This window comes from Meles meles, chromosome 1 (assembly GCF_922984935.1).
Source record: "Meles meles chromosome 1, mMelMel3.1 paternal haplotype, whole genome shotgun sequence".
Lineage (NCBI taxonomy): Eukaryota > Metazoa > Chordata > Mammalia > Carnivora > Mustelidae > Meles > Meles meles.
Window position 1 is genome coordinate 94,731,007 of NC_060066.1, and position 27,032 is coordinate 94,758,038.

The 27,032-nt window shown below is 43.3% G+C and overlaps 1 protein-coding gene across 5 annotated transcripts in view; it reads right to left on the reverse strand.

Annotated features, from left to right (window-relative positions):
- Nucleotides 1–22,570, reverse strand: part of FAM110B (family with sequence similarity 110 member B) — a 165,590-nt gene extending 143,020 nt beyond the window's left edge. For 4 of the 5 annotated variants that reach the window (XM_045981064.1, XM_045981083.1, XM_045981034.1 and 1 more), the window contains exon 1: nucleotides 22,248–22,570. The gene's annotated coding sequence lies outside the window, so the exon portion shown is untranslated. Of the gene's footprint in view, nucleotides 1–20,836; nucleotides 20,940–22,247 lie in introns of all 5 variants that reach the window. The other variant, XM_045981045.1, reaches the window with a different exon arrangement.
- Nucleotides 22,571–27,032: the final 4,462 nt, after the last annotated feature.

Here is a 27,032-nt window from a genome sequence, read left to right on the forward strand (position 1 = left end):
TGTGTCAGGATAAAAACAATCTCAGTCTCAGCATAGGGGACAGGAAGCTGACTGTCCAGCCCCCTCTGGATCCCCCCCTTGCCAGTCCCAACAATAGAGGATCCATTTTACATGGCGGCTCAATCTGGTCTGGGCCACCTCTGACCTGCATTAAGTTACCTTCGTATCACTTTCCCTCATGGGTCTTGGCTGGATAATCTGCACAGCATACAATCCTCTAATCCTTCCTCCCCACAAAGACCTTTCGTATCGTCAAGTACAATTTACTGAGTGTGGGCTTATGCCAGGCTGGGGCAGCTGTCTTGGACAGGATGATAGTTCATCTCCACATAAGTCCCTAGTGTGTGACTGAGGACGGCTACTGGGCACATCCCAAACCCTCTCCCCTCACACTCTTACACTGGCCTTGGCATTTCTTGCTGTTACAGTCCATCTTTGATACATATAGGCAAAGATACTGGAACATCGAGTATTTGCCTTCATTTGCAGTACTGAGAGAAATCTCTGTTGGGTAAAGCCCGGCCAGTCTCAGTTCCAGAGAAAGTACACTATCTAATTCCAAAACAGTCTTTTAGGATGGGGAGATGCTAGAAAAACCCATCAGATGGGAAAACCCATCAACAATCCCCCTCAGGCCTGCAGTGGGGGGTCAGGGAGGGGAGGTAGTGTTGGCAGAAGGGACATGCCAAGTGACAGAGAAACGCAGGACTTCCGGGAGCAGCTCCGGGGAGGAAGGCAACAGCCAGAGAAGGCAAATGTGGGAATGTTCACTCCATCTTGCCATTTCAGGGAAATGAGATGCACCACCACGGATGGCCAGGCTGGGGAGGGCAGTGGTAATGCCTCCTGCCCACAGCTAACACTGCATGCAGCTCTGGCTCAGAGTCCATGCACTATACCAGCTCTTCCACTCCCCAGTGACCTGAAGATTCCATCTCACCTCCTGGCATAAATGTCCCTGTTAGTAAGGCAGGACCACAGTAATACCAACATTGCAATGTTGTTCTGAGAAAGAAATGGAGTAACCTTGAGTGACCTCCAGCAGGTTCCCCCCACCCCCACCCCCACCGAGGCACGGAACCCAAAGGTATGCCTGCCTCCCATGGTCCATCAACCCCTCCCAGAGAATGTACTGTTTGGGGCCCAGAAACATCACCAGATCCCTCTCTGAGATTTTCTAGACAAGAAATCATTAAGTTGGAAGATTTTTCTGCCACAGGTCTCCACAGAACTTGTGATTTGGGATGTGAAAAAAAAAGTGACCACTAAATATTCTTCTCATCTACAAAAAATAAATAATTAAAAAGCTGACTGCCACTGACTTAAATATTTAGTATGAAAGTTTCAACAAGGTCAAATATACAACTCATACCTTCTCAATATAAAGAGTTTTATATAACCCACTTACAGACCAAAAATTACATTAAGAAAGCCTCCAGTTTTACTTTAAATCCTGCTTATTTCACAAAAAGATGTGATACTTTGAAGAAAAAAAATAAAATAAAATCAGAGAAAAACAAACCTAGAGAAAATTAAACACAGAAACCAGTCAAGATAGAGAAGAAATTGATCATAATTTTCTACTAAGTTGCTACAGCTGAGCTTTGATTTTGCTTCAAGTTTATTATTTATAATCAAATTATTTGCCTTGCATGTTTCTGACAAATTTTTAAGTGTGTAAAGTGTAGGGCACACTGGATGGTAACAATGCAAGAGGTACTTACTGACCTCTCCACCACAATACAGGAGGAAGTGTCATGTGGCTGCCTCTGGAATCTTCTTCAGCCAAAGCAGAGAGTGTGATGGGTGAGAGGGCTACTCAGTCAGGAAGATGATTCTAGAAGGGTCTAAGACAACTCCTTGCCACCTAAGTGTTACCAAGAGTCACCTACTTAGAAGACCAAAGCTGATAAAATCAAAGCAGTGGATGGGCTACGTAAAATCTTGAAAGAATCATCCCAATAAATAAGCCTCTTAGATTGATAAGAGCTCGGTAGATTCATAATTCTCAACAGAAGTTCCAAAAGCCTGCCCAGAATGCAGAATTATTCACTTCTGTATGAATGCAGCTGTATACATACCTAGTGGGCAAAGCCAGAATGTTCTGAGAAATAAGTTTGAAGGACCCACTATAGTACGTAGGTTCAATAAACCCCCCAAAGCATACGTCAAAGTGTTTTTGTTCTGGAAACGTTTCAAAGTAGATATTACCAAGCTTTCTACCATAGCAACAGAAAAATAATCTCACATACTTACATGCAGAATCTAAATAATTCAAACTCACAGAAGCAGAGAGTAGAATGGTGGTTGCCAGGGAGGAGGGAGTGGGAGAAATGGGGAGATGTTGGTCAAAGATAATAAACTTTAAAAAAAAAAGAGAGGGCACCTGGGTGGCTCAGTGAGTTAAAGCCTCTGCCTTTAGCTCAGGTCATGATCGCAGGGTCCTGGGATCGAGTCCCACATTGGGCTCTCTGCTCAGCAGGGAGCCTGCTTCCTCCTTTCCCTCTGCCTGCTTCTCTGCCTACTTGTGATCTCTGTCAAATAAATAAATAAAATCTTAAAAAAAAAATAGAGAGAACAAACTTTAAAAAAAGGAGAACAAACTTTCAGTTATAAGATGAATAAGGTCTAGAGACCTCATGTACAACATGATGAGTATATTTAATAATACTCTATTGAAATTTGCTAAGGGTGTAGCTTCAATGTTCTCAACACACACACACACACACACACAGTAACTTCATAAAGTAGTGGACATGTTAATTAGTTTAACTGTGGTCACTAGTTCACAATGGATACATACACCAAGATATCACATTGTATGTCTATCACTGTATGTCTTAAACATAAATTAGTTTTATTTGTCAATTATATGTCAATAAAGCTGGAAAAACATAAATAAAATCAATTAGGAAAAAACCCTCCATAAATTAATTTGCTGTGTATTAAGTTGTTAGATATGAACCATTAAAGATAATGATTTTAGTTTCAGACCAATTAATACTAAGCCATTCTTTGTGGCAGCAGAGCAGAAGTGATGTTCTCAACATTGCTGGGCAGCCAACACACGGATGTGTTATCACATGGTCCATGGTTTTACTGGGGATTTTCTTTCCCACAAGATGAAATTTTGAAGTTAGGGACAATGCATTATTAAACTTGATTCTCAGCACCCGATGTAGTGCCCAAGCTTATATGAACTAAATACATGTGTGCCATGAATGAACTCCAGACCGTTTGGCAGAACATGGCTGATGTGGTATACCTTCTTCCAGACCCCTAAAACCTCGTCAAACTTGACCTCTTCACAAACGACCTTAGTTTATGTTCCCTCATGTGACTAAAATGGAATAAGCTCTACGGGAAGCCTGAGAGAGCATCCCTAATCTGTTCCTGACACAACAATTGATACAAGATCTTTTTTTTTTTTTTGAGATTTTATTTATTTATTTGACAGACAAGAGATCACAAGTAGGCAGAGAGGCAGGCAGAGAGGGAGGAAGAAGCAGGCTCCCCGCCAAGCAGAGAGCCGGATGCGGGGCTCGATCCCAGGACCCTCGATCCCAGGACGCTGGGATCATGACCTGAGTGAAAGGCAGAGGCTTTAACCCACTGAGCCACCCAGGCCCCCTATACAAGATCTTCTAAGAACTGAGTTCAACCAGCTAAAGACACAGCCACACAATGGACCACTACCCTATGTACTCTAAATTGCTCTTGAGCTAATCAGAGGAGATGTTTCAAGTGTTTTACAGAAATCCAGACAGAAATCTAGAGAAGCATTCTGATCTTTGGGGCCAGTGACCTGATTAAAAAAAAACAAAAAACAAACAAACAAAAAAAAACGAGGTTAGCTTCGCATGATTTGTTCTTAGTGAAACTATGCTTGCTTTTAGTTATTACTACTTCCCTTTCTACAAGTACACAACCATCTGCTTAACACTGTTTTAGAACGCTGTTGTTGCCAAGGATAGGGAGTGAAATAATTGAATCGTAGAGTCTAGAACAGCATCCTCCCATGGAAATAACAATGCAAGCTGCAAAGGTGAACAATATGTTACTTCCAATCCTCTTGTGGGTATACTAAAAATTAAAAAGAAAAAGATGAAATCATTTTTGACAATATATTTTACTCAACCCCATCAATCCAAAATATCCCCCAAATATTAATGAGTTATTTTACAGGGGCGCCTGGGTGGCTCAGTGGGTTAAGCCTTTGCCTTCAGCTCAGGTCATGATCTCAGGGTCCTGGGATGGAGCCCCACGTCTGTCTCTCTGCTCAGCAGGGAGCCTCCTTTCCCCTCTCTCTCTGTCTACCTCTCTGCCAACTTATGATCTCTGTCTGTCGAATAAATACATAAAATTAAAAAAAAAAGAGTTATTTTACATTCTGTTTTCAAGCTTAAACTGCATAATCTGGTACTTTATGCCTACAGGATATCTCAGTTCATGCTAGCCATGTAGCCCGTGCTTGATAGCCATGTGTGGCCAGCGGCCCCCATACTGGTGCAGGTCTAGGATCTCGTCACTTTCTGAAAAATCAGGATATTTGACTTGATTCTGGTACCTCTCGTCTTCTCCATGATCTCTCAGGATATCATCAATAGTGGTGCCTTGATCCCAGCCGCAAACTCCTTCAGCATCTGAGAGATCATTCACCTCAATCTTGAGATGCAAACTATTCACGTAGCAGAGTAGCTTAAGATGGAGACAGATATGCACAAGAAGCTGCTGGTTTAAGTATGATTTATGCCCTCTATCAAGTCCTACAGTAGTCATAAGGCAAAGATATACTTTTATGCTCTCGCATTCAAGTAACTTCAACATCATAAAAGACATGATTGTTTCTTCTGCTCTTTTTTTTTTTTTTTAAGTTTTATTTATCTATTTGTGAGAAAGAGAGAGAGAGAGAGAGGACACACAGACGTGCAGGGAGAAGCAGGGCGAGAGGGAGAAGCAGCCTCCATGCTGAGCGCCGGGCTCCACCCCACGACCCCGGGATCAAGACCCAAGCTGAAATCAAGAGTTGGATGCTCAACTGACTGAGCCACTCAGGCGCCCCCTCTTCTGCTCTTTTTTTATTCAGACCATATATGGTCAAGGAAAATAACTAGAGAGGAGGCATGACAGATGTGTTTTAGGGGGACCGCAATTGCATGAAGCAGAGCGGAGGTGAACAGGCACTCCGGACAGAATGAAGAGCCCGTGCAACGCAGGGAGACGCCCAAGGGAAGGGCCCAGAGGGGCACGGAAGCCACATTGGGAAGAACTGGAATGGCACGTTAATGGGACTTGGTTTTGAGCATGTGGTCTGGGCTTGGAGCAGGTGAGCAATGGGACAGACGGATACCTCAGCTAATTTTGGAGACAGTACAGTGGAGGTAGGAAAGGGAAGAAGGCTCAGGGCAGGGCTATCAGCCAGAAAGGACAAGATGGCCCAGAACTGAACTAAGATGGAAGGAAATGAGGGGCAGGCAGGAGAGATATTTCAGAGTCAGAGAGAGAGGGAAATACAGAGGGGACGTCAAAGGGGACAGGGGTCCTGACCTCAATATCAAGAGGCTGGAAAGAGCCAGCAATCTGAAAGCCTCTCCCCTTCATGGGTCTCATTCCCCATGTCAGTGTGAGCTCAGCTGCAGGGGCAGGAATTCACCCCTTTCCAGACACTTTTCGTGATTCCTACAGTGTCATTTCATTAGACCACAAAGCATCAATGAATTGACTAAAAATCTACAAGCAGAGACAAAACTTGTCTTGCTTGCCAGTATGTTTGCTATTTTAAGGTTTGAGGAATTTATCCTCTTACTGGTAGGATGCTTCTTATAGTTTTCCTTCTCTACTTATCAAAATGCAAGGGAAAAAAATACCTGCTGACATTTTCCTCTTATATTTCTATTCCAAGAGGGGGTAGGGGGACCGAAATGTGACAGAAAAAAAGAAAAAGTGACATAGCTTTATTTTTCTCTGAAAATAAAGAGATGAATCTTGGCTTCATTGATGCTGAATCCTCCATGTCAAAGAAGGCATCAGCGAGATGCATGTGACCGCATTCACAAGATACGCTGACAATTCCAACAAGGGCAACAGGACACTTCAGAGGATGGACGAGGTCAGAAGCACCCCTGAGGTCACCTCCATTCTACTACAGGCAGTGACATGGCATGAGGATGACAGAAGTCTGTGCGTCAACCCAACTGGGACACAAGGTGCCCAGATACTTGGTTGAATGAGTATGTACCTGTAGGGATGTTTCTGGATGAGACTCACTTGAGTGGATAGACTGAGTAAAGCAGATCGCCCTCCCCCACAATGTGGGTGGGCCTCATCTGGTTTGTCAAAAGCCTGAATACAACAAAAAGGTAGAAGGGAGGATCTGATCTCTGTCAACTGAGACACCCGACTTTCCCTCCCCTCACTCTGGAACTTATACCATGGACTCCCCTGGGTCTCCAGCCTGCAGATGACAGATGTGGGACTTCCCAGCCTCCATAACACTTCCCTACAACAAACCTCCTTCAAAAGGAGATGGAGATAGAGAAAGGGAAAGAAATCTATTTATTCTGTTTCTCTGGAAGACCCAGACCAACATGAGGCATCTATGACTAACAAATTGTACCTGGTCAAAACAAAAAACTCCAAATTAAAATGAGGAATATTTAAGTATTTCAGACACACAATGTTTGAATATGTCTTAGTATCCTGAATTAAAAGGTCCTAGTGATGCAGTCTCTTTATCATTAACTCACAGTATCTAAACACCTTTTGGGGAAAGGTCCGAAGGGCAGACAGAGCTCTTCAACAGCTGAATGCCTCACACTGAAATCACTCTGGAAAAGGCATGTGGAAATAACACTGGGGATTAACAACTAAAGCAGTCTGGTCCTGTGCTGGTGAATTCTGAGAGGAAAAAAAATACCTGAAGGAGAAATCAGATAAGCAAAATAGGCCATACGAGCTGGAGTATGTGCCAGTGGGGAAACGGCAGAGCCACTTCTGACTGGGTAATGCGGCCACTGTGAAGTTCATATTGAAAACTGGACCTCTACACACACACACACACACATACACACACACACACACACACACACACACACACACACACAGCTACATGATGTGCATGGGACTCCCATCACTTCTGTGGGAAATTCACTTTAAACCAACTTCTAAACAATATAGATAGAACCTTATTTCAACTTTCCACAAAATATAGGTTTATATGATTGTAATCCTTCTCATATAAGAGCTACAAATACAAATTCACTAACAGGAACTAGAAAAAAAATCTTCATTAAGTGAAATAACTGAGTTGCTAGATAGCCAGTCTAACCCCTCAAAGATGGGTGCCACTTTGGCCAAAACATTATATAAAGTTTTACATGGTTACACACGATTTGTGCTGTAGGTTAGAACAAAGTCCTCAAAAGCTACAAAGAACATCCCTGACCAGTCACATTCAGAACCAACACAAAGATTTCCCTTCTTCTCTCATGGTCACTAAACAAGAACAAAATGTCTTGGGAAGAACAACATCAGATTCACAACATTCCAATTAATGACAACATTCCAATTAATCACATTCCAATTAATCACAACATTCCAATTAATGATCATTTGAATGAGCACAGGCCAGGGACAGATTAAAAGAATTTTTTAAATCGCCAACTCATAGTCAAGAGTACAACAGTACAATTAAGTACAATTTCACCTTGTTTTAACCATGGAGTCAAGGCACAGAAGTGCTGTCAGGATTCACTGGTATTTCTCAACACTTCTGAGTTCAGTTTCTGTCTGTTTCTGACCACCTATGGAAGCAATGGTGCTACAGTAGCCAGAGAAAGAAAGACAACAAATAGTTTGCACGTGTAGGTGAATAGACACAAGCATACACCTATGATTGCAGAGTGTGTCTGCACAACGATATGAAAGTGGGTCCTTACAAAAAAAAAAAAAAAAGAAAGAAAAAAAAATTTTTTTAAAGGAAAGAAAAGAAGTCCTTACATTTTATTCACTTAACTTTACTCAAAGACCACAGTCGAATAGTGAGGAGCACTGTGACAGCTTAAAAGCCTGGAAAGGAATATATAAATATTATTTCTAAAATGGGTATGATTTCCTTTTGCGAAATATAAATGCATCCAAATGCCCTGAGCAGAGTCATTATAGTGAGATGTGGCCTCATAAGTAACATGATCTGGCTCAGATGCAGGGGTGAGAGCCCTCAGTCCAGACTGCTGACTGCACAAGTCTATCAGATGGCAGGTTACGGCCCCAGTTTCAGGGCGGGGCTCTGGAACATCCAGGGCAGTCTGACAAGCACTGGTTGCTTTTTACAGTGGGTCTATTTCTCTACCTTGTTTCCTCTTGTGGTTTTGATAGGACTAGTTGCCTGAGGGATATCTGGGTGGCTCAGTCAGTTAAGCGTCTGCCTTTGGCTCAGGTCATGATCCCAGGGTCTTAGGATCAAGCCCACATGGGGCTCCTCGCTCAGTGGGGAGCCTGCTTCTCCCTCTGTCTGCCGCTCCCCCTGCTTGGGCTCTCTCTCTCTGACAAATAAATACAATCTTTTAAAAAACTTAAAAAAAAAAAAAAAAAGGGAGGACGATGACGATGACGACAAGGAGGAGGTGCCTGAGAGCTGGCATCTCATGGACCCGGGAGGCCTTGGGTGACATTTGGCTTGAGGATGAAGCTAGTGACGCTCTCTGAAAGGCCAGGGTGAACCAACGAGCATGTCCTACCCCCAAGAAATCCTTGTTTTTGAATACAAACTCTGGCTCTCCTCTGACTCTCTGTCCCCAAAATATGTGACCAAGGACTGTTTGAAGCTGCCCGCTGGACTTCAGGTACCCCACTGGAGAGCGAGTCAACCCACAGCACAAACGCCAAGGTGAGGGCAGAGTTCTGCTTGAGTTCTGGCCTTTTTGCTGTGCCTTCAAGATCCCAGGAAGGCAAAGACCTCCTAACCAGCAGGTCACCCTCAGACCCCACTGGGTAAGTACTTAAGAGGCCCTGAAAGGGACCTGGTGTGGCTCTAGGCAATGTGGATTCGGCAGCTGCCGTGACAGAGTCCCTTTCAACCTGGAGAAGGCACTTTCTTCATGGAGACAAATTATACTGTTCTAGTTCGACATGGGGGCTCTGAAGAAAATAAAGCAGGATGACGGGAAATAGGGTGGCTGGAGAAGGGGCTGCCTTAGCTCCCGGGATCAGGGTGAGTCTCCGAAAAAGTGGCTTTCAGCCTGTGACCTGTATGATGAGGACATAAAGGAAGTCTGCAACACAGTAACACATAACAGCAACTAGCCTTGGTGAAGTGCCCCCCGTTTTGCAAGCACCATCTTACTGAACCCTCCCAGCAACCCTATGAAGCAGGTACAACACGAAGTAGGTTATCCCCATTTTACAGACCAGGAAACTGAGGTTCCAGAAGCCTCCATAACTCACTCACGTTCACACAGAACCAGTCTTTGCACCCAGACAGACTCACCTAGAGAACTTATTCTCAGTGCCTCAGTAACGGGCTGGCCTTCAACTAAGTGTTTGGCCTGGAATCCTCATGGCCCTGACTGAGCCCTCACCATGGCCTCACTCTGCCCTGATCCTGGTATCACAGAAATAGAGCTAGTAATTCCCCATTCTGAATGTGCACACAGTGTCCATGACTCCCCTTGAACCTGACAAATATGGACCATCACAGTTTCCTCGATCTCTGACACCAGTGGGTCTGTAGTGCATGTGGGGGCAACAGAATGAATGTCTGTGAAGGCCTTCTCTACACATTTTTGAAAGTATCAGAAAGACTACCGATGCTGGATGCAATTGTCTACACCAGCTCCTAATCCTGAGGGAGGGAATTCCATTACGTATGACCTGCAGGTCTCTCCAAAAAATAGGATTTAACTTGGATCACTGATAAACAAACAGAAATAAAATACAAACCGGACCGAGCTCCAGAATATACTGTATTTCACCAATTCTAAGACACATCTATTTTCCCATTTTAATATCTGAAATCAGGATTCGCATGTCAAAGCTTAACTGACAGTATGTTTTCTTTTTTGGTGTTAGTACGATAAAGATGCATCTTAAGAGCAATAATGGGTTTGGTAAGGAGAAATTCAAAATTGTGCCAACCTCGGGTTCCCCCCTCCCATTTCCTTTCTTTCCTTCCAGTCCACCTGGCTGGTCACCATGACAGCTTTTTGTCTTCCCACTTCTACTCTTTTCTGGCAATCCATTCTCCAAAGCAGGCCATGTGAGCTGCCAGATTGCCCACTAGAGCCTGGTCCTCCTGTGTCACATCCTCAGCAGCTCCTACGGCTTTAGAATGAACAGAAATTCCTCCCTTCCCCCCACCCCCTGGGGTCTGCAAGGCCTTACTGACCTGCTTCCTCTGATGCTATCTCTTGTTCTTCACAAAGGCAGGTTCTGCCTGCCTCAGGATCTTTGCATAAGCTGGCTGTCCTCTCTACAGAGAGACCCTGCAGAGATTGCCTCTCCCCTGCCGCCATGTAAGTCTCAGCTCAAACAACCTCCACGGAGCCCTCCCAGACCACCCAACCCAGCTGGGAATGCCACCCTCATTCCTGACTGCACTTACTACTGCTTCAAACTAGCTTTTCATGGGTGGCTCAGTTGGCTAAGTATCTGTCTCTTGATTTTGGCTCAGGTCATGATCTCGGATCATGGGATTGGCCCCATGTCGGGCTCTGTGCTCAGGAGGGAGTATGCGTTGAGGATTCTCTCTCTCCCTCTCCCTCTGCCCTGCACCTTGAGTGTACCCACATGCACACGAGTGCTCTCCCTCTTTAAAATAAATAAATAAATCTTAAAAAAAAAAACCTAGCTTTTCATTTATTTATAACTTTTTCCTCCACTTGATACCATAAAACCTCAAGGGGGCAAGAACCGAGTCTTTCTTGGGCACTGCTTATCTCTAGTACCTAGGCACACAGTGAATCCTCTAAAAATATCCATTTAACATAATAATCATAATAGAAGAAATTACCAAACAATATTCTTCTCATAGTTACTTTCTTTTCATTAAGTTCCAGACAATGATACCAAAAAAAAAAAAAAAAAAAAAAAAAAAAAAAAAAATTCTGGCAATGATTATTTTGAAGCATATCTGTGATTCCTCCTGAAAAAGACCCCCCCCCAAAAAAAAGAAAGAAAAGAAAAGAAAACAAACTTCTAGTGGAGCTTTTGAAGAGCAAATGCTCTGCCTTACAATAAAACCATTCAAAAATTTCTCATATGCTTCTAAATGTATCTTTAAAAGCTTTATCTGGAGCTGGACAATTTCAAAACCCATTGATCTTGCTTGGACGTATAAAACATAGCACGGAATTCTTATAATTCTAGAAACCTGCCTGCCAAATGACATACTGTTTCCTTTTGCTTACTATTCACCTTTGAACTTCCCTCTGAAGTGTTGACCATTTTAAAATCCCAGCTTTTGTGCTAGTTCCAGTTTAAAATTGTTTATTCATCCACATGTTCACTATTTTTGTCACCAAACATACTGGAAAGAGGAAGTATATTGCTTCATCTACTAACTACTAAAGTTTCAAAAAAAAAAAAACCCAAAAAACAAAAAAAACAGCCTTATTTCTTTGAATGCTGTGTTCTTATGTGACTCTCCTTATGGGAATTGAAATGTTAAAAACATAAACATGACATGCAGTTCCCTTTCACAAGAAGGAGGAAACCTAACGTGTCATAATAGGAATATGCATGTTTTAAGGTCATTAACCTTGTACCACAAGAGATCATCTAAAAAACAAACCCAGGCTTAAAAACAGGAGGAAAATGTATTCTGCAAACATTTTGAAGACTTGCCCATACCTTCATTATCTGTAGTTCATTGTGTGGGTGATGACAACCACAAGCAATGAGAAATGGTACTTCTTACCACTTTCTCCAAAACCTTGCATGTGAATGATCCTGTTAACTTATCCTTTCAGACTTCAGAATGCTTCAATGCCACCTTTAGTTTCTTAGGTAAACATTTTGGGTAAAATCTGTGTTCTCTTCTGAACAATTCCCCAATACTACTCTTTTGTATTTCTCGAATGCTTCCAATACAAAAATGACCACTAAAATTTAAACCAAGCTCTAGCTAAAGTGTACAATTAAAAAACAAAATGAATACATCAAAAGGAGTTTGATCTGGTGTTTCATTAGTCAACGTAATGTATTTAATTATTTGATGTAATTAAGTGATGGAAATGAATAAAGCTCCTTTAACCCAAGGGAAGGAAAGTCAGTGGGTACAGGGGAGGCTAGTACTCTCACCAGATCACCTGAGCAAAAAAGCCAAAAACGGGGGGTGGAATCAAGATGGCGGAGAAGTAGCAGGCTGAGACTACATCAGGTAGCAGGAGATCAGCTCGATAGCTTATCTAAACATTGCAAACACCTACAAATCCAACGGGAGAGCGAAGAGAAGAAGAACAGCAACTCTAGAAACAGAAAATCAACCACTTTCTGAAAGGTAGGACTGGCGGAGAAGTGAATCTAAAACGACGGGAAGATAGACCGCGGGGGGAGGGGCCGGCTCCCGGCAAGCGGCGGAGGAACGGAGCACAAAATCAGGACTTTTAAAAGTCTGTTCCACTGAGGGACATTGCTCCAGGGGCTAAACCGGGGTGAAGCCCACGCGGGGCTAGCGTGGCCCCAGGCCCCACAGGGTCACAGAAGGATCGGGGGTGTCGGAGTGTCGGAGAGCTCGCAGCTATTAGAACGGAGAAGCCGGCTGCCAAGACAGAGCCGAGGACTGAACTCTCAGCTCGGGGTTACCTTGAACTGGTCGCGGGCTGGGTGAGCTCCGAGCGCGGCTAGAGGCTGGGGATACGGGAGTGATTGGGTGCTGTCCTCTGGGGGCGCACTGAGGAGTGGGGCCCCAGGCTCTCGGCTCCTCCGGGCCGGAGACGGGGAGGCCGCCATTTTCATTCCCGTCCTCCGGAACTCTACGGAAAGCGTTCAGGGAACAGAAGCTCCCAAAAGCGAACCTGAGCCGATTACTTAGTCCGGCCGCTGGTAAGGGCGGTGCAATCCCGCCTCGGGCAAAGACACTTGAGAGTCACTACAACAGGCCCCTCCCCCAGAAGATCAACAAAATATCCAGCCAGAACGAATTTCATCTATCAAGGAGAAAGCAGATTCAATTCCTAAGACAGCAGAGCAATTCCAGAGGAGGAGAAAGCAAAGCACGGAACTCATGGCTTTCTCCCCATGATTCTTTAGTCTTGCGGCTACTTCAATTTTTTTTTCTTTTTTCAATTTTTTTTTCTTTTTTCAATTTTTTTTTTCTTTTTTCTTTTTTCTTCTTCTGCTAAATTTTTTAAAACTTTTACCCTTTTCTTTTTTAACATTTTTTGACTAGTTCATCTAAATATATATATTTTTTTTTCTTTTTTGTATTTTTTTATTTGTTTTATTTTTTAAATTTTTTTCTTTCTTTTTTTTTTCCTCTTTCTTTTTTTTTTTTCTTTTTTCTTTTTTTTCTTTTTTTTTTCAGAAGCTGTTTTATCCCCTTTCTCCCCCCCACAATTTGGGGTCTCTTCTCATTTGGTTACAGCGCATTTTTCCGGGGTCTTTGCCACCCTTTTAGTAGTTTATTTGCTCCTTCATATCCTCTTATCTGGACAAAATGACAAGGCGGAAAAAATCACCACAAACAAAAGAACAAGAGACAGTACCGAAGGCTAGGGACCTAATCAACACAGACATGGGTAATATGTCAGATCAAGAGTTCAGAATGACGATTCTGAACATTCTAGCCGGGCTCGAAAAAGGCATGGAAGATATTAGAGAAACCCTCTCTGGAGATATTAAAGCCCTTTCTGGAGAAATTAAAGAACTAAAATCTAACCAAGTTGAAATCAAAAAAGCTATTAATGAGGTGCAATCAAAAATGGAGGCTCTCACTGCTAGGATCAATGAGGCAGAAGAAAGAATTAGTGATATAGAAGACCAAATGACAGAGAATAAGGAAGCGGAGCAAAAGAGGGACAAACAGCTACTGGACCATGAGGGGAGAATTCGAGAGATAAGTGACACCATAAGACGAAACAACATTAGAATAATTGGGATTCCAGAAGAAGAAGAAACAGAGAGGGGAGCAGAAGGTCTATTGGAGAGAATCATTGGAGAGAATTTCCCTAATATGGCAAAGGGAACAAGCATCAAAATCCAGGAGATGCAGAGAACCCCCCTCAAAGTCAACAAGAATAGGTCCACACCCCGTCACCTAATAGTAAAATTTACAAGTCTTAGTGACAAAGAGAAAATCCTGAAAGCAGCCCGAGAAAAGAAGTCTGTAACATACAATGGTAAAAATATTAGATTGGCGGCAGACTTATCCACAGAGACCTGGCAGGCCAGAAAGAGCTGGCATGATATATTCAGAGCACTCAACGAGAAAAACATGCAGCCAAGAATACTCTATCCAGCTAGGCTATCATTGAAAATAGAAGGAGAGATAAAAAGCTTCCAGGACAAACAAAAACTGAAAGAATTTGCAAACACCAAACCAGCTCTACAGGAAATATTGAAAGGGGTCCTCTAAGCAAAGAGAGAGCCTAAAAGTAGTAGATCAGAAAGGTACAGAGACAATATACAGTAACAGTCACCTTACAGGCTAATAATGGCACTAAATTCATATCTCTCAATAGTTACCCTGAATGTTAATGGGCTAAATGCCCCAATCAAAAGACACAGGGTATCAGAATGGATAAAAAAACAAAACCCATCAGTATGTTGCCTACAAGAAACTCATTTGAGACGCGAAGACACCTCCAGATTTAAAGTGAGGGGGTGGAAAACAATTTACCATGCTAATGGGCATCAGAAGAAAGCTGGAGTGGCAATCCTTATATCAGATCAATTAGATTTTAAGCCAAAGACTATAATAAGAGATGAGGAAGGACACTATATCCTACTCAAAGGGTCTGTCCAACAAGAAGATCTAACCATTTTAAATATCTATGCCCCTAACGTGGGAGCAGCCAACTATATCAACCAATTAATAACAAAATCAAAGAAACACATCAATAATAATACAATAATAGTAGGGGACTTGAACACTCCCCTCACTGAAATGGACAGATCATCCAAGCAAAAGATCAACAAGGAAATAAAGGCCTTAAATGACACACTGGACCAGATGGACATCACAGATATATTCAGAACATTTCATCCCAAAGCAACAGAATACACATTCTTCTCTAGTGCACATGGAACCTTCTCCAGAATAGATCACATCCTGGGTCACAAATCAGGTCTCAACCGGTATCAAAAGATTAGGATCATTCCCTGCATATTTTCAGACCACAATGCTCTGAAGCTAGAACTCAATCACAAGAGGAAAGCTGGAAAGAACCCAAATACATGGAGACTAAACAGCATCCTTCTAAAGAATGAATGGGTCAACCAGGAAATTAAAGAAGAATTGAAAAAATTCATGGAAACAAATGATAATGAAAACACAACAGTTCAAAATCTGTGGGACACAGCAAAGGCAGTCCTGAGAGGAAAATATATAGCGGTACAAGCCTTTCTCAAGAAACAAGAAAGGTCTCAAGTACACAATCTAACCCTACACGTAAAGGAGCTGGAGAAAGAACAAGAAAGAAACCCTAAACCCAGCAGGAGAAGAGAAATCATAAAGATCAGAGCAGAAATCAATGAAATAGAAACAAAAAAAACAATAGAAAAAATCAATGAAACTAGGAGCTGGTTCTTTGAAAGAATCAATAAGATTGATAAACCCCTGGCCAGACTCATCAAAAAGAAAAGAGAAAGGACCCAAATCAATAAAATCATGAATGAAAGAGGAGAGATCACAACTAACACCAAAGAAATACAGACAATCATAAGAACATACTATGAGCAACTCTACGCCAACAAATTGGACAATCTGGAAGAAATGGATGCATTCCTAGAGACATATAAACTACCACAACTGAACCAGGAAGAAATAGAAAACCTGAACAGGCCCATAACCAGTAAGGAGATTGAAACAGTCATCAAAAATCTCCAAACAAACAAAAGCCCAGGGCCAGACGGCTTCCCAGGGGAATTCTACCAAACATTTAAAGAAGAACTCATTCCTATTCTCCTGAAACTGTTCCAAAAAATAGAAATGGAAGGAAAACTTCCAAACTCATTTTATGAGGCCAGCATCACCTTGATCCCAAAACCAGACAAGGATCCCACCAAAAAAGAGAACTACAGACCAATATCCTTGATGAACACAGACGCAAAAATTCTCGCCAAAATACTAGCCAATAGGATTCAACAGTACATTAAAAGGATTATTCACCACGATCAAGTGGGATTTATTCCAGGGCTGCAGGGTTGGTTCAACATCCGCAAAGCAATCAATGTGATAGAACACATTAATAAAAGAAAGAACAAGAACCATATGATACTCTCCATAGATGCTGAAAAAGCATTTGACAAAGTACAGCATCCCTTCCTGATCAAAACTCTTCAAAGTGTAAGGATAGAGGGCACATACCTCAATATTATCAAAGCCATCTATGAAAAACCCACCGCAAATATCATTCTCAATGGAGAAAAACTGAAAGCTTTTCCGTTAAGGTCAGGAACACGGCAGGGATGTCCATTATCACCACTGCTATTCAACATAGTATTAGAAGTCCTAGCCTCAGCAATCAGACAACAAAAAGAAATTAAAGGCATCCAAATTGGTAAAGAAGAAGTCAAACTATCACTCTTCGCAGATGATATGATACTATATGTGGAAAACCCAAAAGACTCCACTCCAAAACTGCTAGAACTTGTTCAGGAATTCAGTAAAGTGTCAGGATATAAAATCAATGCACAGAAATCAGTTGCATTTCTGTACACCAACAACAAGACTGAAGAAAGAGAAATTAAGGAGTCAATCCCATTTACAATTGTACCCAAAACTATAAGATACCTAGGAATAAACCTAACCAAAGAGACTAAGAATCTATACACAGAAAATTATAAAGTACTCATGAAAGAAATTGAGGAAGACACAAAAAAATGGAAAAATGTTCCATGCTCCTGGATTGGAAGAATAAATATTGTGAAAATGTCTATGCTACCTAAAGCAATCTACACATTTAATGCAATCCCTATCAAAATACCATCCATTTTTTTCAAAGAAATGGAACAAATAATCCTAAAATTTATATGGAACCAGAAAAGACCTCGAATAGCCAAAGGAATATTGAAGAACAAAGCCAAAGTTGGTGGCATTACAATTCCGGACTTCAAGCTCTATTACAAAGCTGTCATCATCAAGACAGCATGGTACTGGCACAAAAACAGACACATAGATCAGTGGAACAGAATAGAGAGCCCAGAAATCGACCCTCAACTCTATGGTCAACTCATCTTCGACAAAGCAGGAAAGAATGTCCAATGGAAAAAAGACAGCCTCTTCAATAAATGGTGCTGGGAAAATTGGACAGCCACATGCAGAAAAATGAAATTGGACCACTTCCTTACACCACACACAAAAATAGACTCCAAATGGATGAAGGACCTCAATGTGAGAAAGGAATCCATCAAAATCCTTGAGGAGAATGCAGGCAGCAACCTCTTCGACCTCAGCCGTAGCAACATCTTCCTAGGAACAACGGCAAAGGCAAGGGAAGCAAGGGCGAAAATGAACTGTTGGGATTTCATCAAGATCAAAAGCTTTTGCACAGCAAAGGAAACAGTTAACAAAACCAAAAGACAACTGACAGAATGGGAGAAGATATTTGCAAACGACATATCAGATAAAGGGCTAGTATCCAAAATCTATAAGGAACTTAGCAAACTCAACACCCAAAGAACAAACAATCCAATCAAGAAATGGGCAGAGGACATGAACAGACATTTCTGCAAAGAAGACATCCAGATGGCCAACAGACACATGAAAAAGTGCTCCACGTCACTCGCCATCAGGGAAATACAAATCAAAACCACAATGAGATATCACCTCACACCAGTCAGAATGGCTAAAATGAACAAGTCAGGAAATGACAGATGCTGGCGAGGATGTGGAGAAAGGGGAACCCTCCTCCACTGTTGGTGGGAATGCAAGCTGGTGCAACCACTCTGGAAAACAGCATGGAGGTTCCTCAAAATGTTGAAAATAGAACTACCCTATGACCCAGCAATTGCACTACTGGGTATTTACCCTAAAGATACAAACATAGTGATCCGAAGGGGCACGTGTACCCGAATGTTTATAGCAGCAATGTCTACAATAGCCAGACTATGGAAAGAACCTAGATGTCCATCAACAGATGAATGGATCAAGAAGATGTGGTATATATACACAATGGAATACTATGCAGCCATCAAAAGAAATGAAATCTTGCCATTTGCGACGACGTGGATGGAACTAGAGCGTATCATGCTTAGTGAAATAAGTCAATCGGAGAAAGACAACTATCATATGATCTCCCTGATATGAGGACATGGAGAAGCAACATGGGGGGGTAGGAGATAGGAGAAGAATAAATGAAACAAGATGGGATTGGGAGGGAGACAAACCATAAATGACTCTTAATCTCACAAAACAAACTGGGGGTTGCTGCGGGGAGGTGGGATTGGGGGAGGGGGAGCGGGCTATGGACATTGGGGAGGGGAAGCGAACCATAAGAGACTATGGACTCTGAAAAACAACCTGAGGGTTTTGAACGGTCAGGGGTGGGAGGTTGGGGCAACCTGAGGGTTTTGAAGGGTCAGGGGTGGGAGGTTGGGGGAACAGGTGGTGGGTAATGGGGAGGGCACGTTTTGCATGGAGCACTGGGTGTTGTGCAAAAAGAATGAATACTGTTACGCTGAAAAAATAAATAAAATGAGAAAAAAAAAAAAAAAAAAAAAGCCAAAAACGGACCCAGCATGACTTCATAATCTAAACCATTTGCACTGGCCTTTACATAGCTCAAAGAAGTTAAACCTGTCAGCCTTCTCCTGAGTCCTTCTGAAAGAAGCAATCTTTAGTAAGTATTGAGAAATCTCAGGGGGTTACCTCCAAACATCAAAATGAGCTTTCTCTCTCCAGTTTTGGACTCCCAACGCTACCCAGGAAATTCAAAGCACGTCACTGAGTTATGACGAAGAGACTTGTCGGTATCAAACCCCCAAAGAATGCAGTGAGCACCTCCTAACTGTGCAAAACAGACATTATTCCACATGGTGTGGTGGAAACATCCATGGGTTCCATAGGCACACTGTCCTGGGGTTAAAATCACAGCTTTGCTACTTAGTAGCTATGTGACTCAGCCAGTCACTTCAGGCCACCCAAAGAAAGAAGATAACAACTACTATCCTGTGTTGGAATAAAGAGAATACACTGTCAACTGCCCAGGACCAGGCCAGTCCCCCAGCCAGCCCACAGAGCTAACTCGGATTACAGTCCAGAGAGCCCTGGTTCTGAGCCTTCTTATTCACTCCCTACCCTCCGTACTCTACTAAATAGAATGAATATATTTTTCTTGGATGAGTCATGGCTTTGCAGAGCTTCAGTCTTCATCCTGAATATCAATGCTCATTGCATCATACTGGGACTCAGAAAAATGGTAAAAATCAGAGTAAATGAGAAGCTGTTTTCTTAAAGTCATGGTGCAACTGAGTTTCTTACCATTTGTTTCTCTCTCTTACAAGTTAAGTACTGAAAAAAAAAGTCCAGGTTAGTTGGAGATCCTCTAGGCTCAGAACGGTCAACCTTAACCTATCATTGAAAAATAAGAGTAAAGAATACAGTTGATTAAATAAGATTTTTACAAAGCATTGTTTGTTTTAACACCTGGAATACTATGGTTTTCAGGAAGAAAAATCTGGCCAAGTAAATAGTCCAAAAAAGGTGGAAATACAAAGGAGAGACTTTTTTAAAAGTTTATTCCTAAAAAGATTGTTAGATGGTACCTATGTGGTGAGAGCATATTTTGGGGGAGAGGGCAAGCAAAAGGATTACTAATTAACCCCTCCAATTCTACCTGACCACAAATGTACCTTGCCCACCAGCATTACCCACAGCACCACCTACTGTCAGACTGTGCCTACAGCAGCTTTGATACTGCAGGGCCCCAAGAGTTAGCCATGTCTTTGATTAGCTAAGTAAACTGTTGAGGAATGAAAGAGATAGCATTTCAAAGTTAAAGGTCATGGAGGAGGACCCCAAAATGAAAGTAAACCCCTGACAATCTTTTAAAATATCTAGGTGGCAAACACAATCATTTGGTTATGGACACATGGCAAGTACGTAGTTTTCATTTTTCTTATGTTAGCTAACTAGGCTGCTCGAAAGATTTGAAAGCACAAATAAGAATTATAAGTTCTGGTTGATGTATATACAATGCGCATGCTTATATTTTATTACCTTTTGACCAAGTAGGAGTTACCCCACTGTTGTGCCACCACGGTAGAATTTCAAGTGGTAACTGGAAGTATTATTATCAACCTGCAGAATCAGGGCATTCAGAATGGGGTCCAGGCCCCATGTTTCCCCTGATGTCTAGGCTCCTCCTTAGACATTTAGGCCCTTATGGATAATTAAGTCTCCTTATTTTGAAGTGTACCTGGATGTGACAGCTCAGGACTGTGTTCTTGCCCTTACAGATCTGCCGTATACTGTGCATAAGAATGACACACAGAATGGATTGTCAGTCATAAGCAAAACAACAACCCAACCTCAATTCTGATCTAAAATTAAACTAGAGACTTAAAATAGACCATGACTTAAAAGTGCTGCGATCTGAAAAACAAAACAACTGTTTTCCAAACAGAAAAACACATGGACTGATAATAAAAATTAAAAATAAAACTAGGTGACACTTACCTAGCACTGTGTTCCAGGCTCTGCTCCAAGCACTTTACAGATTATCAGGCTGACAATGCATGGTCACCTTCCTGTTCAATTAGTGACTCTACTGTTATAACATCTATAGTCGCAACATAAATACCATGGGATAAATCAGTGGGATGTTATGGACAAAGAAGTCTGGCTTATCATGACCTCGCCCTTACGTAAAATAGCAATGCTTAATTAGCTCATCCGAATGACCAGGGGCTGTGATGTCACAAAACAGGCACAGGTTTGTACAGGTATTTTCCATGGAATGACTCCACGTGTAAATTGGGGAGAAGAGGCTATATATGGGACTTCAATACCAGCAGGGGATATGAGGACAATGAAAGTCGTTATTTATACTGCAAAGATGCATATTCTACTATCACATTCCCCTTCTCAAAAACAAACCAGTTTGTAGTCCTTACAATGCCAGCCATGCAATGTTGTCACAGATGTGTGCCAGATTTTGCACAGGATATGGCCGTGAGGAAAAACCCAGAGTTTGCCCGTATCTTAGGCAGCAAAGACAGCCTGTTCATTTTTGTGGCTCAGTGAATCTGAATAACAACGTGAAAGGGTTAAAAAGCCAACACCAGGTGTTTTCTTTCCACTTTCCCGAGTAACTGAAGCACAGAGCAAAGTTATCTCTGCTACCCTCCCCACCAGCCTGCGCGGAGGGAGAACTGTCACTGCCATTTCCACCACGCAGCTCCTCCTCCAACAACAATCAGAGGGCACTAGGCTAGGCAGCAGGCACCGGAGGCTTCCCACAGGCTGCACGAGCTTTGCTGCCAAGTTATGAGCTCCGCTGGGTGACGGGGGCACGAATGAGCCAAGGATAATTTCATTCTACTTCAAATCTGTGTGCTTTCAAAGAAAGTGGACACGATCAAGACCATGAGTGCAGCTGAAGGGGGTAATCAAAAACAAACTTTCAGAGCCTCTGAATCTGCATCTCTTGCAAGAATTCCCAGACGGCAATTAGGACATACTGATACCCCCTAGGTATTTAGGCCCCGAGATTGGGAACGACGCAAGGAGCCGTCCCCACAGCCTTCACCTACCCAGTGCTTCAGCAGCAAGCGGCAGGCGCGCTTTCGCAGCCCGTCGCTCGCGCCCCTCAAGCCCTCCCGGCTCCGCAGCGCCCCTGCCCGGCCTCCCCGCCCAGCCCGGACGCGCTGCGAGCGCCTCCTCTCGCGGCCCACCAAGCGAGCCGGGGGGTCCGTCCGGGCCAGTGCGGCTCCCCGGCCCTGCTGGATGGACACCCAGGCCGGGCGCGGAGGCTTAGAGGCGGATCCGGCTCCGCTCCAGCCGCGCGCGGCGGCATTGTCCGCAGTCGGGGTACCGCGCGGCCACCCGCCCGACCCCCGCCCCGGCCCGGCTCCGGGCCCAGACTTACCTCGGCCGCGATCCCTGGCCCCGGGCGATGCGGCCCCAGCCGGGCTTCAAGCTTCGGGGACGGCAGGGAGGAAGGTCGGGCCCGCCAGGAAGGGGGTCCGGGCCGCCGGCGCCGCCGGAGGGCCGAGCGCGGGCCGCAGGGGGCGCCTAGTCCTCGCGCCGCCTCGGCGGGGCCACGGATAGAGAGCTGACCGGGTTAGCCAAAGGGGCTGCGGACCCAAGGCCGTGGAGGGCCCGGCTGGCTGCGGCCGCGATGGTTTGGTCTGCACCGAGTGGGAGGGCTCAGGCGGGCTTCGCGGAGCGCGAGGGAGGGAACTTGGAGCGAGTTGCTCTGCCCCAGAGCGCGTGTCCCTGTGGAGTGTGCACGCCCCAATAGAGCGCCCCGCCCCGCCTCCGTCCCGCCCCCTCCCCACCCCTCCCCGTTCCCGCCCCCTCCTGCACCCCCACTTCCAGCCTGGCCGAGTCCCTCCGCTCTATCCCCTCCTCCATTCCCACTCCGGTTCCCACCTCCAAACCCTCCCACAGGCCCACCCCACGCTCTCACCTCCAAACCCCTCCCACACGCCCGCCCCCACTCCCACCTACAAACCCCTTCCACATACCCACCGCCGCTCGCATGCTGGTGGGAAGAAGCCACATGATCTCAACAGCCAGGAAGCCCCAGATCAGACCACAGCGCACTGGGGATCTAGAGTCTGTTTTGTGAATGTGATAACCTCACCTGGTTAGTCAACCCATTCAGATGAGCTTAGTGCCTGACATTTGCTATGGACTCGCTTCTGCATAGTCTGTGGAGCCTGCCTAGCATTTGTAAACTTAATTACTGCAAGCATTTTTAAGACTCCAAAAAATGTTTGGAAAAAATAACGTAAAGAATATAGAAAAAAATCTCAAGCACGATGTACAGCCCCTAGAGTATGGGGCCAGCTGATGTTTCCCAAGTAACTAAATGTTTCAGGGTACAACAGGGTTCATGTCATAATGTGTAGTTGGTAATATTTTTCTTCAGATTTTCTTAATTACTTGGTTTTTTGAGGGTTTTGTTGTTTTAGGAATACTAAGCACATTCTACTTTAGTTTTTACTATTGGGAACTCTAGTGGATGAAATCCATATTTATCAAAACGATTGAATGAGATACAAATTCACAACATAATTATTTCTCTAAAATATTTCGCAGAGATTTCTTTATACTTTTTGTACATTTGAAATGAAATTGCATTCATCCCGTTTCCTCAGAAAGCTCATCTATATTTGAATTGTGTGACTTGTTTCATTCCAGTTCAGAGATTATCAAATAAATAAAACTCAGACTTCCACAATAAATTTTTGGCTATTTACAAGAGAACCATTTTAAGAAAGTGACATGATACTGGGTTTTGAATGGAACTTTCCTTCGACATACAAATGCATTCCATGTGATGGTCACACACTATATTGTGGTCTTCATTAAACCCAAAAGTCATGTTAATGGGAGGATGAAGTTGTTTTTCATGATTAGCATAGCAAATCAGAAGTAATTCTTCTCACCCCAAAGTAAGCTATTTAAAAAATTAACTTCTTTGTCTCAACTTCTTCTTTTTAAGAATTGCTCCCTCACACCATATATGATAGACCTTTCCTGTCATTGAAGGGGCCCTTGACCCAGACCTGCCAATGAGAGAGCATTTCATGCCCCAGGCGCAAAGGGAGGAGGGGAGATACCCATGATCAAATCCGGGAGGGTGGGGGTCCTTTTTCTGAGCTAATATGGCAGCTTCTGAGACTGTGATATGTAAACCTGAAGCAGCTGCACATAACCTATTAGAGAGGAAGGCCACAGCGGAAAGCCAGTTGCATAACAGATGGGAAGAGTCCTGATGACATTAATGAGCCCCTCCAGGCAGCCACCTCTGAAAACAATCAACACCCCAATTTCTAGGAAATGCACCAATCAATTGTCTTTCTAGCTTATTGGGAGTTAGATTTCTTTCCAAAATACTCACTTTTCAAGCCATAAAAGATTCCCATGTGATCCAGCCTCTGAAAATCAGGGATATAATCAATGAGTCCTAGTTTCTCTATCACCTAAATTGCTTCTTCATAATAAAATAAGGAAGCCTTAACTTTTTTTTTTTTAATATTTTATTTATTTGACAGAGAGAAATCACAACTAGGCAGAGAGGGAGGCAGAGAGAGAGGAGGAAGCAGGCTCCCCGCAGAGCAGAGAGCCCGATGTGGGGCTCGATCCCAGGACCCTGGGATCATGACCTGAGCCGAAGGCAGAGGCTTTAACCCACTGACCCACACAGGCGCCCAGGAAGCCTTAACTTTTTTAAGACTAAGGTTCTCATTTAAGGTATTTCTATTGCCCAATGTAGGTTTAATATTTTCACATTGCCCCCCTTAAAACCAAAAATTAATAAAAGATATGGTTAGAAAACCAGAGAGAAAACAATAATATGTCTAAACCATAACATCCTAGTAAATTTTTTGTCTTGCCAATTATTCCAATAAAACGTGCCTTCATAATTCCCAATACTTTCCTCCTTTCTGGACTGAAAATTTTAGGGCCTGCTACAGACTTTCAGGGACTGTTGAAATTGGTTTGTTGTGCTGGAATTTTTCTGTGTTGCATATTGTTCAGGAGAAGTGGGCCCTTGGCCTATGCTTGGAATTCTTTTGTTCCACAGAAATTGTCTCCCAAAGTATGTAACAATATTTGGCTAGTACCCTAACAAGCATCCATACGTTAATCGGTATGTTGGGTATGTTGCTTCACCATAAATCACAGGTCACTTTTGGGTGGCAAGGGAGTGGGTCAGACAGACATGAAGATGTTGCTCTGAACCTCTGATTGCAAGAGCAGTTTCTAAAGAGTAAAGGGGAGGGCTGGATGGCTCAGTCAGTTAAGCGGCCAACTCTTGATTTCAGCTCAGGTCTTGATCTCAGAGGCCTGGGATCTGCTCCATGCTCGGTGGGGGGTCAGCTTAAGGATTCTCTCTTCCTCTGCCTCTGCCCCTCCCGCTCGCGCACTCTGAGCTCTGTAAGATAAATAAATCTTAAAAAAAGCAAAGCGGGGGGGGGGGGGGGGGGGGGGGGGGGGGGAGTTTTCCTTAGTTTTTCTTCAGATGGGTATGTACCTGGTCATGTCAACAACGAGTGAAATTTCATGCACAAAAGCCCATGAGCTGAAATAGTATATCAGAAACAGTTTTGAGCCCTGCAAAATGTACAAGTAGACCATCTCCAGAAACATGACAGGGGAGCTTAGGAGGAGAAGTTAGTTTTGGAATCCAGGCCCAGCTCTTGAGTGACACTTGTTCGAATGATTGGCTCTGATTCTCCATGGGAAAATTTCAGTCCAGTATTCAGAGGTTTGCCACGTCCTTGTGCTAGACCCATGTAATGTCTGTGCCATGTCCTTGCCCTAGAGTGGTACAGAAGTCTCTCATTTAACCTGGGCTCCCATCTGTCCAGACTCCCCCTGAGAGAAATGGTGTACATCAGTAATTTTCAAACCATGAAACACAATCACCTGGAGCACTCCTAACAGTGCCAAGTCTCCAGTTAGGGGGAGGAGGGATAGGCCTGTATATTTTTTTAAGAAGTTCTCCCCAGAGATTGTAAGGATGAGCCAGGGTTAAGTAAATGTCTCTGAAGGTGTGCTCTTCATTCCTCAGAAGAAAACCTGACAGACCATCTGATCAGACTCCATTGACTTAGAATTGTATGTAAAATTAAAGTTATTGATTGAACAAGCTCCATTTGTCTTTTTCCCTGAACAGCCTATAGGTTATAGAAAAAGCAGTGAAGAATGCTCTTTGGGAGCAGCAGGGTGGATTTGCCAGAAGCAATCGCACTGAAAAAGGACAGCTCTCAGCAAGGCAGAGATAAGAGAATCGCTAACTAGAAAACATTGTCCTCGCGTTATCACCCGGAAGAAGCTACTCCACCAGAGGCAACCGCCCCCAGGGTTATCTCTTATTGAATATTCCACAGTTTATTACATGTGCATGCTCATGATCAGAGAAATCAAAACAACTGAATTATGTTCACGAATACTGACCTGCATCATTTAATACTACTAACAGCTATCATTTATTGAACATTTGGTCTGTGCTACGCAATCTACATGCCTCATTTTGAATTGTAGCAATGGCTCTAAGCATGAATGTTAGAAGCCCCATTTTATGAACAAGAAGCCAGGCTCAGGGAAGGTCAGTGACATAGCCAAGGTCACAGAGTTAATAACTGAAGGATTTAAACTGGTCTGTGTGACCTCAAAGCCTATATAATTTTTAATCTAAACCAAACTTGTTTCTGAGTCCTACAAATCATCTAGTTAATAAGATAGTGCCTGGCCACATGTGGCTATTTAAATTTAAATGAATTAAAATTGAATTGGATGAAGACTTCAGTTTCTCAGTCACACTAGGCACTTTTCAAGTGTCCAATAGCCACGGGTCACTAATGGCTACCCCACTGGGCAGCACAGACAAAAGCCATTTCCATCATCATGGAGGAAAGTTCTTTTGGGACTGATGCTTCACCTATTGTCTCTATCACCAATAAAGAAAGCCTGAGTTCTCTGTGATTGAATTTTTCGAGTAAACTGCTCCCACTGTTTTGATGGAGTTCTTTCCAAAACAAGTAATGCGTTTATGTTCCTGTGTCTTAGCTCACTTGAACTAATAATAACTGTAATAACAAAAATACCATAGACTGTGTGGCTTACAAGTAATAGAAGTTCATTTCTCATAGTTCTGCAGGTTGGGAAGTCAGAGACCAAAATGCCAAGGAATTCA